Genomic DNA, 12,487 nt, shown 5'->3' on the forward strand with positions numbered 1-12,487 from the left:
GAGGAGAGACTGAGGGACCTGAACCTGTTCAGCCTCAGCAAGAGGAGGCTGAGGGGGGACCTGGTGGCTGCCTACAAGCTCATCAGGGGAGATCAACAGCAAATAGGCAGAGCCCTTTTCTCCCCAGCACCACCTGGGGTGACAAGGAACAATGGTCATAAGCTGATGGAGAATAGCTTTAGGTTAGAGATCAGAAGGCAATATTTTACAGTTAGGGTGGCCAAAATCTGGAACCAACTTCCCAGGGAAGTGGTCCTCGCCCCTACCTTGGGCAAATTCAAGAAGAGGTTGGACGATCACCAGTCTGGGGTCTTGTGAACCCAGCATTCATTCCTGCCTGTGGCAGGGGGGCAGGCTAGATGACCTGTTCAGGTCCCTCCTGACCCTAGCTACAATGAAACTATGAAAACATGCACCTGAAGACACAGAAGAAGAGTGTTTAAAAATCTAAGTGATCCTGCTGCTTTACCAGGAGCACATCTTAACAAGTATTTTATTTCAGTGATCTAAAACAACATATTTTTTTTGTGAAACTGGGTGGCATCAGCCCTACAGTCCCATCAGTGTTCCCCCAGCATGTGAGGTCTTACATTTCTACTTTTACGCCTCAGGTATTTGCATTCATTTCTATGTGTTTTGTGAGTTATGTTGTTCACAGGCTTTCCTAACTCTTCAGGGAGGTAGTGCAGACATGTTGTATATTCAACAGACATGCAGTAAAAACAATTTAATGCCTTCCACTCACCACTGAGCGCACCATTTCTTGCTTGCAGGAAAAAACACAGTTTAATAACCTAAAAGTGACAATTTTGATTGTTATCAGATTTGCTGATCTGCTTGTGAAGAGTGACATTCATTGCACCAGCACAAACACCAAACAACCAGACTTTACGAGGGTGATGTACAGAGATCAAGAAGAGAAATCCATCACTCCTCAACTGCACATGGAAGTAGTGCAGCTCCCCACTAGCCCTCTACCAGCCTATCAGCTGGAATGACATCTGCAATAATACGGACTGAGCAAGAGTGTTAGGGGCAAAGGATGTGGTCCATTCCTTGTCCTGCCCCAATGTATTTGCTCTTCATTTAATCAATGACAATGCAGAGACCAGCTTCAGGGTGCAAGGGGATTCTTCCATGGTTGCTTTGATGGCAATTGCCATGGGCCAGCACCACTGCAGGTGTTAAGCAGTGAGAGAAACCTTTCTCATGCTTATGATGCTTAAGTGATATCACTTGCAGGATATCAGTCACCTGCTAGTGGGTCTGGACAAATGCATTTTCTTGTGCTTTATCCCCCAAGGAACATCACTCTGGAATCAGAGGTTCAAGAGATCTGTAGTGGATTCAGATTTAGACCTACCCTACCACTATCGCACATACACCTGGGCTGCTACCTGAATGAACCATTCTGTGATTCAGACTCTCCTGAAACCTGTCGAGGGGCCTTGCACGAAGGATATATTCTCTCCTGGTCTTGCTGAGCCTGACAGGCTTTTCTCATGGGTGTGTTCACCCCTGAGAGAAGGAGATCTCTGAGTCCTTAGCAGGAGGAAGAGGAAACCAAGGCTGCAGGAAACCCTTATAAAAGAGAGCCACAATCTGCATGAGCAGAACACAGTGCAGCCCCAGTTCTCCCAATCAACTAGAGAAAGGAAAAGAGCAGTCCTGTTTCTGGCTGACCATACCCTGCAATAAGGGGCAGAATATGCCCTTGCTTCTCCTATTCTAGCTGATTTAGCCAGCCCCGTTGGCTCCGCAGCTGCTCCCTTAACCAGAAGGCTTTTGGTGGCAAGAAGAGTGTAGGGCAGTCACAAATAAGTGCGAGTAGAAAGGAGGTTTTTTCCCTCGACAATATTTCAGTGACGTAAGGGAGGGTGGACAGGGGTTTTGCTGAGGGACTTGTAGATACTGTAAGCCATGGGGAAACAAATCTTTTCAGCAGGCATGCCACAAACTAAGCCCTGTATCTTCTCCAAGGGCACTGCTGCTCTCTGCTTCCTTGCCTGTGCTCCCTGCCTGATCTGTTCCTTTTTGCTCCTTGTTGTGTGCTCCCTGCCCAGTATGCTGCTCTGCTTGCTGCTCCCTGCCCTATCTGCCCCTGTGCTGCCTGTCCCCTCCTTCATCTGTCATGCACTACACAAAGAGGAGGCTGGTGTTACTTATGGTACACATGCTGCAGGTTGGATACCCCTGCTGAAAACTGTGAAGCCTCAGAGGCATACATTAGCCTTTCTCGTTACACGCTTTGCATCTGACCTCTTAAAGCTGCACTTCTGAGAAGAAGTGTGAACAAATTCCTCATGATAGCAATCACCACATCTCTTAGCACAGGTAACCTGAAGCATGGGACCAGCTCGGAAAATGACTAACAGAAGTCAAGACCAGAAGCAGCTATTTGACAATCTGATCTAATCTCCTGGCAAGCACAGGCCATAGACATTCACTTAGTAACTCCCTCATCAGACCCTAACTTCAGGCTGCACAAGAACATCCCTTTCAGAAGGAACATCCCATCCTGACTGAAGGTGCAGAGTGAGTGACAATCCACCACATCCTTTGGTTAATTGTTACAATCTCAGTGCTATACAACTGCAATTTATCCCTTGTCTGGAAATGCCAAATTTCAGCTTCCAGCCATTTGTCAGATTAAAGAGGACTATAGTCCCCAGGATCTTCCTACCTATAGGCCCTTATCTAGTTGCCTCTTAAACTTCTCTTGGACCTTCTTAAGGGATCTCATTGGTAATAAACCCTTTGACCCTAATCACTCCCTTACCTGTTTCTTCTGCCTCCTTTCTCTCTTCCCACTGCCAGATGAGCCTCCTGGTATCCAAAACCCAGGCAATTTACAGGTGAATAATTGAAAAAAATCCATTTCCTATAGACGACCACCTTTCCATGAAAGTATTAAATATCAATTATATGAGAAGCCATGCGGTGTTTTAATTATAGCTATGAAAAATTACCTCATTAATCAAGTTTCTAATCGGCTATTTCCTTGTAATATGGTGGTAACTGTTATTTTATTGATTAACTCTTAACAGGCCACTGGAATAAATCAATCCTACATACTTTTGCATGCATCATATCTTAAAATGAATAATTCACCTCCCCACACACCTCTGATAGAGTTCCCCTGAGTGTGAAATACCGCTGTGGTTTTCAGACAATGGTAACTACTTTCTTTTAGCTTATGGTTATCTAAAATGAACTTCTTCCTCTCAAAACACATGATCCAGGGGTCCTATTAAGGGAGTAACTTAGGGCTTGTTTTAGGCATATTTGGAGTGTCCCCTTGATTTAGGGATTTTTAGGAAAACCAACATGAATTATTATTTTTAAATGCATTAGATAAATCTCATTAAAGCACTCCTATTCAGAATTAAAGTGGCTTCAATTCAGTTTTGCTTTTTTCACTTCTTAAATGTCCACATAGTGGTTTAATGCAGTTTAACCCATTTTAGAAATGAATTCAGATTATTTTTTCCTAAATGTCAGGGTGTAGCCAGCCCTTTTCAATATAGGTCGGTTTAAGCTAGTCATTTGATTATGTCCAGTTCTGACTTTCTCACCTAGTTTTTAGTTCACTTGCAATCCGTTCAGGCTTAGTCCATCATCCCTTGTTGAACCTCCAAGACTTGCCATTCATGTCAGCCTTCTGCTAGGCACTCAATGGCAACAACAAGAGCCAGGTTCAATTTTTAGGGACTTCCTGGTAAAAAGCTAAGATAAAACCAGCAAAAACCCTTACACAACAACCTGGGAAAACTAAATGACATCCTCTCCCCAGGAAATTAATTAGATTTTAGGTTCCTATGGATCCTATTTAATTCCATTATGTCGAACCTTTGGCAAGCAAGCTGAGGCCATAGTGATATCTACCTTCCCTAATTACAGCTAGAGTTTGCAGTGTGTATTATTATTATTTTATTAATATGTAATACTACTAATACTATTACAACTACTACTACTAGATACATTTTTTAATATCGGGACCTCACTCCTAAGTCCCTGTACAGGCCTACAATGAGGGGTCTGACCTTCAGAAGGACAGACCACCCATTCTTTTCCTCTGAGGTCAAGCCAGACATGCTTCTAACCTTCCTCTCTTCATGTGTGGGGACCCAAACCACCAACTGCTGAAATGAGTCATTCTGATAGTCATTCGGCAATGCAAAACCATCTTGTTTCCTGCTATTACAAAGGATGGGCACTTGCCCACACTATCAGCACACTGCTGTGACTGCCCAGACTGTACTACTCTACTTTTGAAATAATTCATGATTAGAACTGGTCAAGAAGATTTTGTTTAAACTTTTTCATCGGAAAATGTTGATTTGTTGAGACAAGTTTCTTGTTTTCAGGATGGAGTTTCTGATCAAAGCGAAAGAGCCTCCAGAAGAGCCAATGAATTGGTGGTTAGAGCACTCACCTGAAAGTCATCAACCCACATCCCAATCACTGACCTGATCATTTAGGGCCTGGGTTTGGAACATGCATTGCCTATATCTCAGGTGACTGTCCTAACCAACAGGGCTCTTCTAGGGTGAGATGTTCTCAGTGTCTTCTGTTGGAACTATGCTGCTTTTATATAAATATTTCCAATATTTATATAAATATTTGCATTATTGCTGGGCTAAACAAAAATTACTCTGTAGCTTTCTGGGTGGGATGGTGAATCAGGCATAGCATGGATTTGCAAAGATGGGCTGTGCCTACTGTAACTTTCACATGATCAGTCAAATCTAGGAGGAAACATTTTAATAGGGCAGGATTACAGGTGTGTTGTCAGAGAGATCTGTAGCAGCATTGTTGGTAGGCTGTTGTGTTGGGAGGAAGGCAAATACCCTTCCCACTCTCTCCTGTTGCTTTGAAATTCTGTTCACTTTCCTCCCATCCTTACTGTGCTCATTGAGGAAATGTCTCATCCTACAGAAGCGTTTATTAAACATTCAGTGAAAGAAATCAAACAGACACAAACCAGGATTGAAGTTTCTGCTGATATTTATATGGTCAAGGGTCCCTGGTAATGCAGAATACCATCGAGTCCACTGAAGGGTTGAGGATGGAGTAGGCTTGATGGGGCTTCATGCCCTGAGTTTCATCATCAACCCAGGACCCACTTGCCCCATCCCAAATTCCCAGCCCTTCTCCCAGTCCTGTATGCCACACAACAGCTCTGCAGGTTTGGACCCTGCCTGTGGGTCATAAGTTTGATATCCCTGAGCATGTGGTCCCAGTCCCTTTAACCACATGCTTTGCTCCTCGCTAAATGTTCACACCACAAGTAGGTGCTCAGTCCTCTCTGCACCTGCCCAAGGCTGCATTTTCAAGCAGGTGAAACTCCTGATGTTTTTTAAATTTTTTCTCATAATCCAAGAGATAAGAGTTCGTGTCAGGGTTGGGTTTCTGAGCACTCTTGGGAGGAGCAGATTATTGCTTTTAAAAATGAATCTCAAAACAAACATCTCACATTTCTCTATTCAATGCTTCTGGGGTCCATAGTGCTAAGCAGGTCTACATCAGCTGGTACAGGGGGACATTTCTGTGCCTTCGAGGCGAGATTTTCAAAGCAGTGCAGCATCCATTTAGACCACAAAGTGGGGATGAGCTGGTTTCCAGTACTAGCCCTTACCCTACAGCTCCCAGTAGGAATAATGGAGACTGGGTGCTGAGCTCATTTCACAACCTAGCCCTTACAGCACAAGCCCACCTGAGGGAGAGAATAAAGATGCCTAGGACCAGTGGAAGCTCCAGGAGATGAGCACCCTATCCCTCAAAAGTCCAGGGAAGGTAAGGAACAGAGTTATTGTGCCACCTTCCTACAGGGTACAGAGGATATGTCTGACTGCCATGCCCCCAGCTTACCTCCCATTCACTTTTCAGGCAATTTGTGAGCATGAGCTTCCTGCACATCCTGACCTCAAGTGTGGGCAAAACTGCCCTTGTGTCAAGCTGCACCATGACCACTTGCTGTTAAAGATCTCCTATCATTTATCATTAGAATGAGGTGTTAAGTAGAGAGGCTCTAGCTAACTTTATAATACTTTATAAACCCCATTGAGCATTTTTATTTAATGAGTATGCTAAAAGCAATTAAATAACCCAATCCAGGGCCCCATCATACTCAGATTTTACATTCAGGCACGTAGTGCTCTAGCTTTTAGTTCACATGTACTAAAAACTTGGGTCAATTTAACACCACAATATAATTAAAGCAGCATTCCTCCCCCTCCCCCACTCCTACTACCCCACTTCAGTGTGGGGGCAATTATGCCGGCATAAACATGCTTTTTGATTAAAGCATTTTGCAGCTTGGGAAGCACAGTTAGCGGCACTGGTGCAAAACACATTTATAACCAGTAGAACTGCAGTCCCACCAGCACGTATGCCAGTATAATTGTACCAGTAACAAATCATATCCTTAACTGACATTGTATATCTTTTCCAGGGTAGACCAGGTCTTTGAGTTCATAATGAATGAGGACAGATGGTGCGTGAAAATGGCAACAAAATGTTCCAAAACCACATATATACACAATTTCACTCTGGACCATTTCACAGATCAGAATGTCACTTGTCACATTTTTGGCAAAGTGGCCAAGCCTTTTTTGCATTGAAGCCATGTGAAAATTCCAATGTGACCCTCATCCAAATGAAATGTGGATGTTTGAAATTTGCAAAAATATGCAAGGATGTTTTTTTCCTCTCCCCCTTCCTTGAAAGGGACATGAGTTCCTTTTCACTTACAAATTATTATGGGTTTGAGCCAGACCCCACAAAATGCCACAGATTTCTTTTTAATTTTTCCCCCGTCTCCCTGAGACCATTTTCATAGCTGGAAATAAAATGTAAAAGTATCCCCTAGCCAGGGCTCCGAATGACGTTGGGAACATCTTGCGCTGTCCTAGCAATGCAAGAAGTGGGTTTTTCTGTGCCCACATGAAATGACTTGTTCTCCTGATGCTTACAAACTCTGTGCTTGTGTGGCCTGAACTCCGCTTAATGACAGGGAATTTAAACTAAAGTCAAAAGACTGCAGCCAGGCCCTACTAAGAACAATGGTGCATGGAAAGAATTGAGGCTGTAGCTGCAGATTCTGCCAAGCATCAATCAGGGCTGGATAAAAGGAAAGTAACAAGCTCACTTAAAGTGTCAGCTCAGTGACAGCCATTTGATTTATTCTCCACCAAGGCGATTATTTATTCATAAATAAAACAAAAAAGGGCAACTTTTCAAAGGTTGCATTGTGTACAGAGGGAAGAGCTGCACAGAGCCCACCCAGGGTGGGCTGTCTGACACTTCTCCTCCACCCCATTGGCTCCCCTTCCCCCCTCATAACCTCTGATTTAATTATTTTAAATGGAAAAAAAAAGCAGGAGTGGGAACAGAGCCGCCATTTGCCCAGACTTCCAGCAGCAGCACCAAACTCACAAGTCATGCCCCCACCCCCGCAAAAGAAGGTACCAGGCCTACCCAAAACATGCAAAGATAGAGAGCTGCACTAGAACACCTCTCAAGGCTCATTTCAGACCTATTTTCTACGACTCCACAAAGCCTCCATCCCCAAAAACAGAATGGCCTGACCTATTTTCTAAACTACTCACATGCCTCTCACCACCGCCATTTGATCACTGGAGTCTTTAATTCATTCATTCATTAATTTATCTTTGCAACCCACTTACGAGATAGGGGCATGCTGTAATCCCTAATATGCACGTGAGAAACTGAGATCCTCCAAGATCAGATAGGAGCTTTGAAACTTGGCCTTGGGATACTGCCCAAGCCTTTCTCTCAAATGCACTGCACTCTGGTGTGCCAGGATAACACAGCAGCATGGGGATCATGTTGAAAATGGAGAATGTCTCTAATGCATTGGAAAAAGGGGAACAGTTACAAGTGACATCTACGTTACAGATTACTTTCATTGGCAAAAAATATGGTGATCGGTAGCCTTAGACAGACCTTGTAACAAAACTTGGAAAATTACAATAGATGTTCAGTGTTGTTGAGCCCAAGTGTCCAAAAAAATTAGGTATTGGTCCCCCAAAGTAATGCGATGTGGCTAAATAATGAGGGGAATTTTGTTTAAGTAATAACACATCAAGGTGAGCTTTTTTCTTTTTCTGCCATTTTTAAGAGTCATCTTTTTTAGCATTTCTAAGCAACCAGGAGAACTAGAAATGTGCATTTTTAATGAAAGCTAAGTCACATGACTTTAGAGTCTGGGGCTCAGAAGAAAAGCAACAAATATAATGAGATTTGGCAAAAGTGAGCTTCCCTGACAAGCAGTCTTCTAATCAGGATTATTTCCCTAGCAAATCTGAGACCAGCTATTATACCCCTCCCTCCCCCCTTACTCTGCTCCTGAAGGCCTAGATTGTACCCAGCCCAAGAGACAGATGTCTGTTTGACCAGGCCCTCTGCTTCAAAATTACCCCAGTGAGTCCCTTGTTTGTTCTTTACAGGGAACAAAACCATCAAAGCCCTTAAAAGTTTATGGATTATTTTTCTTCTCCTGCCTGGCCAGCTAATTCCTGCTCTTCACCACCCACTTGCCTGCAGGGATCACTGCCTAGAGCCTGGGTCTATGGTCTGGTGTAGAACATTGTCCTCTAGCCTACACAGTACTACCACTCATTACTACCACGTAGTAGAATTGTATGGCATTAACCATAATGTGACACTACTGTGCAGTAGTAACGAGCTACTGTGCAGTCAGCATCACCAGGAAGCCATGCAAGGATGCTACTGCACAGTAATTCCTGTTACTTCACAGACATTAGTCCTTGGGTATGCAAGTGCTAAATGACTTCATGGTAACAACTGTGCAGTCAGTGTTTCATGTAGATTTGGCCACTGAGTACAAAGGGATGGAGGATGCAGCCAGCCCAGCACTTGGACTGTTAGGAAAGCACAGGTGTCCTAGATGGCTTGGGGGACCATCTACATGACACCACTAGTAAAGTCTCGGACAGACATTGTATTTCTTAACAAAATTAAGCTCTTACCAAGTTTAGCCAGATGCCCCGGTGTTATACAAATGGGTCTGTCACATTTAAACTGAGTTCACTTAACCGGTGAGGCTGAATAATCACCTTGGAACGCAGGACTGGAGGGGACGTCCTGTCATCAATTCCAGCTCTCTGCTGTCCCAGACAACCACGCTGTAGAAGCTCTTTCAGGTCCTTACCAGGTTCCATCCTGGTCTCCATCCCTGGCACTCAGCTCTTTGAGTTTTCCCCTTCACCACCTCCCACACCAGGATTTGTCAGAAAAGCAAACCTGAGATCTTATGCATTGAAAGCCATGCCCTCCCCCACCCCCCCACCCCGCAACACTTCTTTATCCCAATGGCAGTGAAGAGATTCACCATTTATTGACACACAGTCTGGCAGCCTCTGGCTGTGCTCGTGTTGTATTGATGCTGACTCTAGCTCTCTGGCTTTCCTAAAGCCCATCTTTACAAACTGTTTGATTTAAAGATTTAGCGTGTTTAAATATTTAAGGGGTAAATAAATAATAAATAGACTGAAAAATATTATGTATTGTTAAATGAAGACATCGCTTACATGCACAGAAGAGGCTTAGGGAGCCAGTTCTCTGCTGTAAGGAATGACTGCCAGGGAAACAGTGTCATCAATAAAGGGGATTGTGTATCCTCACACCCCTCACCCCTCGGACAGTGAAACAGCTGCTCCTACCAGATGCATTGGCACTTGGAAGCTGGGAACCAATGTACGCTATGACTTGGAGGTTCCTGAAGTTGTCCCTGTTCTTCTAGGCCAGAAATGGACCCACTTCACTTATCCCTGTTTTATTCACATGGTACTAAGGACTTGTGGGAGAGACAGAATGCACCAGTGGGTATGTTGGCAGGGAGATGCTAGTGTGATGAGCCATTATTATTGTGCTTTTGTTGTGTGACCTTCAGCAAATCAATTCCCTCCTGCCCCTCAGTTTCTACATCTCAAACAGGATCAGTGTTGACTGCCCTACTGTGTTCTAAGATCCATGGATGAAAACAGCCATGGAAGCCATTATCACAAAGGCACGTCTACACTGCATCTGACCATGCTAACGAGCACTGCCACAAAAATATGCTCCACCCACCTCTTCCCATTTCACTCGGACCAAAATGCTGAAGAAAGGCCATACAGAAAGCCACCATTGCAGTAGTGTTGGCCATACCCAGCACCACTCTAATAGGCGTGCTCAAGACTGAGGGTAATGTGAGGAATGCCCAGGGGCTGTTTGGCATGTTTTTCAGCACTTGGCACACAAGAGCAAGTCAACAGGAGCTGGTTTCCACAGTGACACTCCCTTGCACACTTCAGAGCAATGTCAACAGGTCCTTGGTGTCCACAATATAATTAGAGGTCAACTCAACTCAGAGTTTTGTGGATTTTGCAGTCACTGAAAAATCCAGGATTGTCCATGAAATCAACTGAAAACAAAACTTAATACAAATAAAATAGTTGCTCCCCAGGGGAATTCAGGAGTCCTCACTGCTGCGGTGTGGCCTTGCAGCCTATCTAGGGAAGGCACAGGTTGGCAGGGTGGCACAAAAGACAGCAGACAAAATGGTGGCCACCCCCTTATCCCTCTTCCCCCTGCCGGGGCCTCTCCACCAATCAGCACCAAGGGGTGGGGCCAACAGAGCACATCCAGGAATATCCACAGAATTTGTTATTTATGCCAGGACCAATATGTGAAAATTGTTTAGTCTTACTACGACTTAAATACTTCCCTAAATATGGTGGGACCTAAATATGGTAGGACCTGCTGGATGTGATTCAGGTTGGCACAGGGCCAGATTACTGCATAGGCAAACTAAGTACATGCCTACGGCCCTGAGCTGCAGGAGGTCCTGGTCCTTCTCTCCACAATGGCAGTGAAAATGGCCCTGTCAGCCTCCCTTCCTTCCCTTCCCTTCCCTTCCCTTTCCTACGGCAGCCTTGCCACCACCATGGCTGCTCCTACCAGCGGCTCTGAGACTCACTCCCTGAGGGTGGCAGTGCCAGGGTGGGGAGGGGGGTCTTGAGTTTGTTTGCTTAGGGCCCACTAAAGGGTTAATCCAGCCCTGGGTTGGCAGAAAGTGTTCTTTGTCTTCTGATATTAGTCCCACATCAGGAGTCTAGAGGTAGAGCTTGGCAAAATGTTTCAAATGAAAATTTCCTATTCAGAAAAAAAAATAAAATTATATATATATATATTTAAATCATGAATTGATGTCCAATTCTTCAAAGTGTTGAGGCAGAAAAAAGAAAGAAGAGCATTTTGAACATTTTTAAATTGTGTTTCTATTTGGAAATTTATCTACATTTAATATTTTTTAATTTAAAATCCCCCCTTCCCATAAAAAAAACAACCCAAAACCCTGTGTTTGAATGAACCATTATCTATCAATATTGTTCATTCAAATAACAAATTCAGATTTTTAAGCATTGAGGCAGTGTTTTCAGGAAGAGTGATCAAGGCCATGTCCTCACCCAGTGGAAGTTGATGTACCTAAACCAATGCATCTCAGCTGAAGAACTGCCTCTTTCTTTCTATTTTGAAGGGAGGAGCGGTGTGGGGAGTGAGGAATAGCAGGGTAGAAGAAGAGAGGGAGCCAGGAAATATGTTATTATGCTCTTATGACTTTTCCTATTACCTTCAAGCTGCGGTGCCTAGGTTCCATAATGAAGCCCAATGGGATGATTTAGAGAGAGATCTCTGATCCTGCCATAAGCTCCTGAGGGCCCATCCAGCCCTGTATGTCTATGATTTCATAGGTCAAGGGGTGCTAGGCACCCTAATCCCATCAAAAGTAATGGTAGATGTGTGATGCACTCCTTTAGGCCTCTGAAAATCTCCCCCTGAACTTTCAAGGCCCAAAGGGTGCCCAGAGTTTCTGTCATGGAACCACCGTCCCTCAGCATTGACCCTGAGGTGGCTCCAAAATCCCTCCTGTTGGGAGTCTTTGCTATGCCTGGGGAGCTAGGGAACCCAGGCAGGTAAGACTTCCCTTCCCCTCACCCATATTGCCCCTGCCCCATCTAGCATTATTGGCATACCCTGGCCTCCCTGATCTGTTCCAGCCCTCGGCGCTCAATGAGCATGCTATGCCTCTGGCAAAGGGGCCCATTTCTGAGTCACTGCTTACAACAGGTGCTGTCATGCTGTCCCGAAGAATTCTGATAATGGTAAAAAGTTTTGGCAGGCATTCAAATCTCATCTTGATTTTCCATAGGGCCCTCCTGTTAACTGAATCAAAGGCTTTAGTAAGGTCAATTTAAAGTTCCAGCTTGTAGCATTTCTCCTGCTGCTGTCTAGCAACAAAGATCACATCTATTGTACCTCTGAGTGGTCTGAAACCACACCAGGACTTGAGAAGAACCTCTCCAGTGAGGGAAGGGAGGAGAATGCAGGTGACGAACTTCCCAGCTATGGATAGGAGGTGCAATACCATGATAATAGCTGCAATCTGCTCTCCTTTCTT

The sequence above is a fragment of the Alligator sinensis genome, unplaced genomic scaffold, assembly GCF_000455745.1.
Source record: "Alligator sinensis unplaced genomic scaffold, ASM45574v1 scaffold1086_3, whole genome shotgun sequence".
NCBI lineage: Eukaryota > Metazoa > Chordata > Crocodylia > Alligatoridae > Alligator > Alligator sinensis.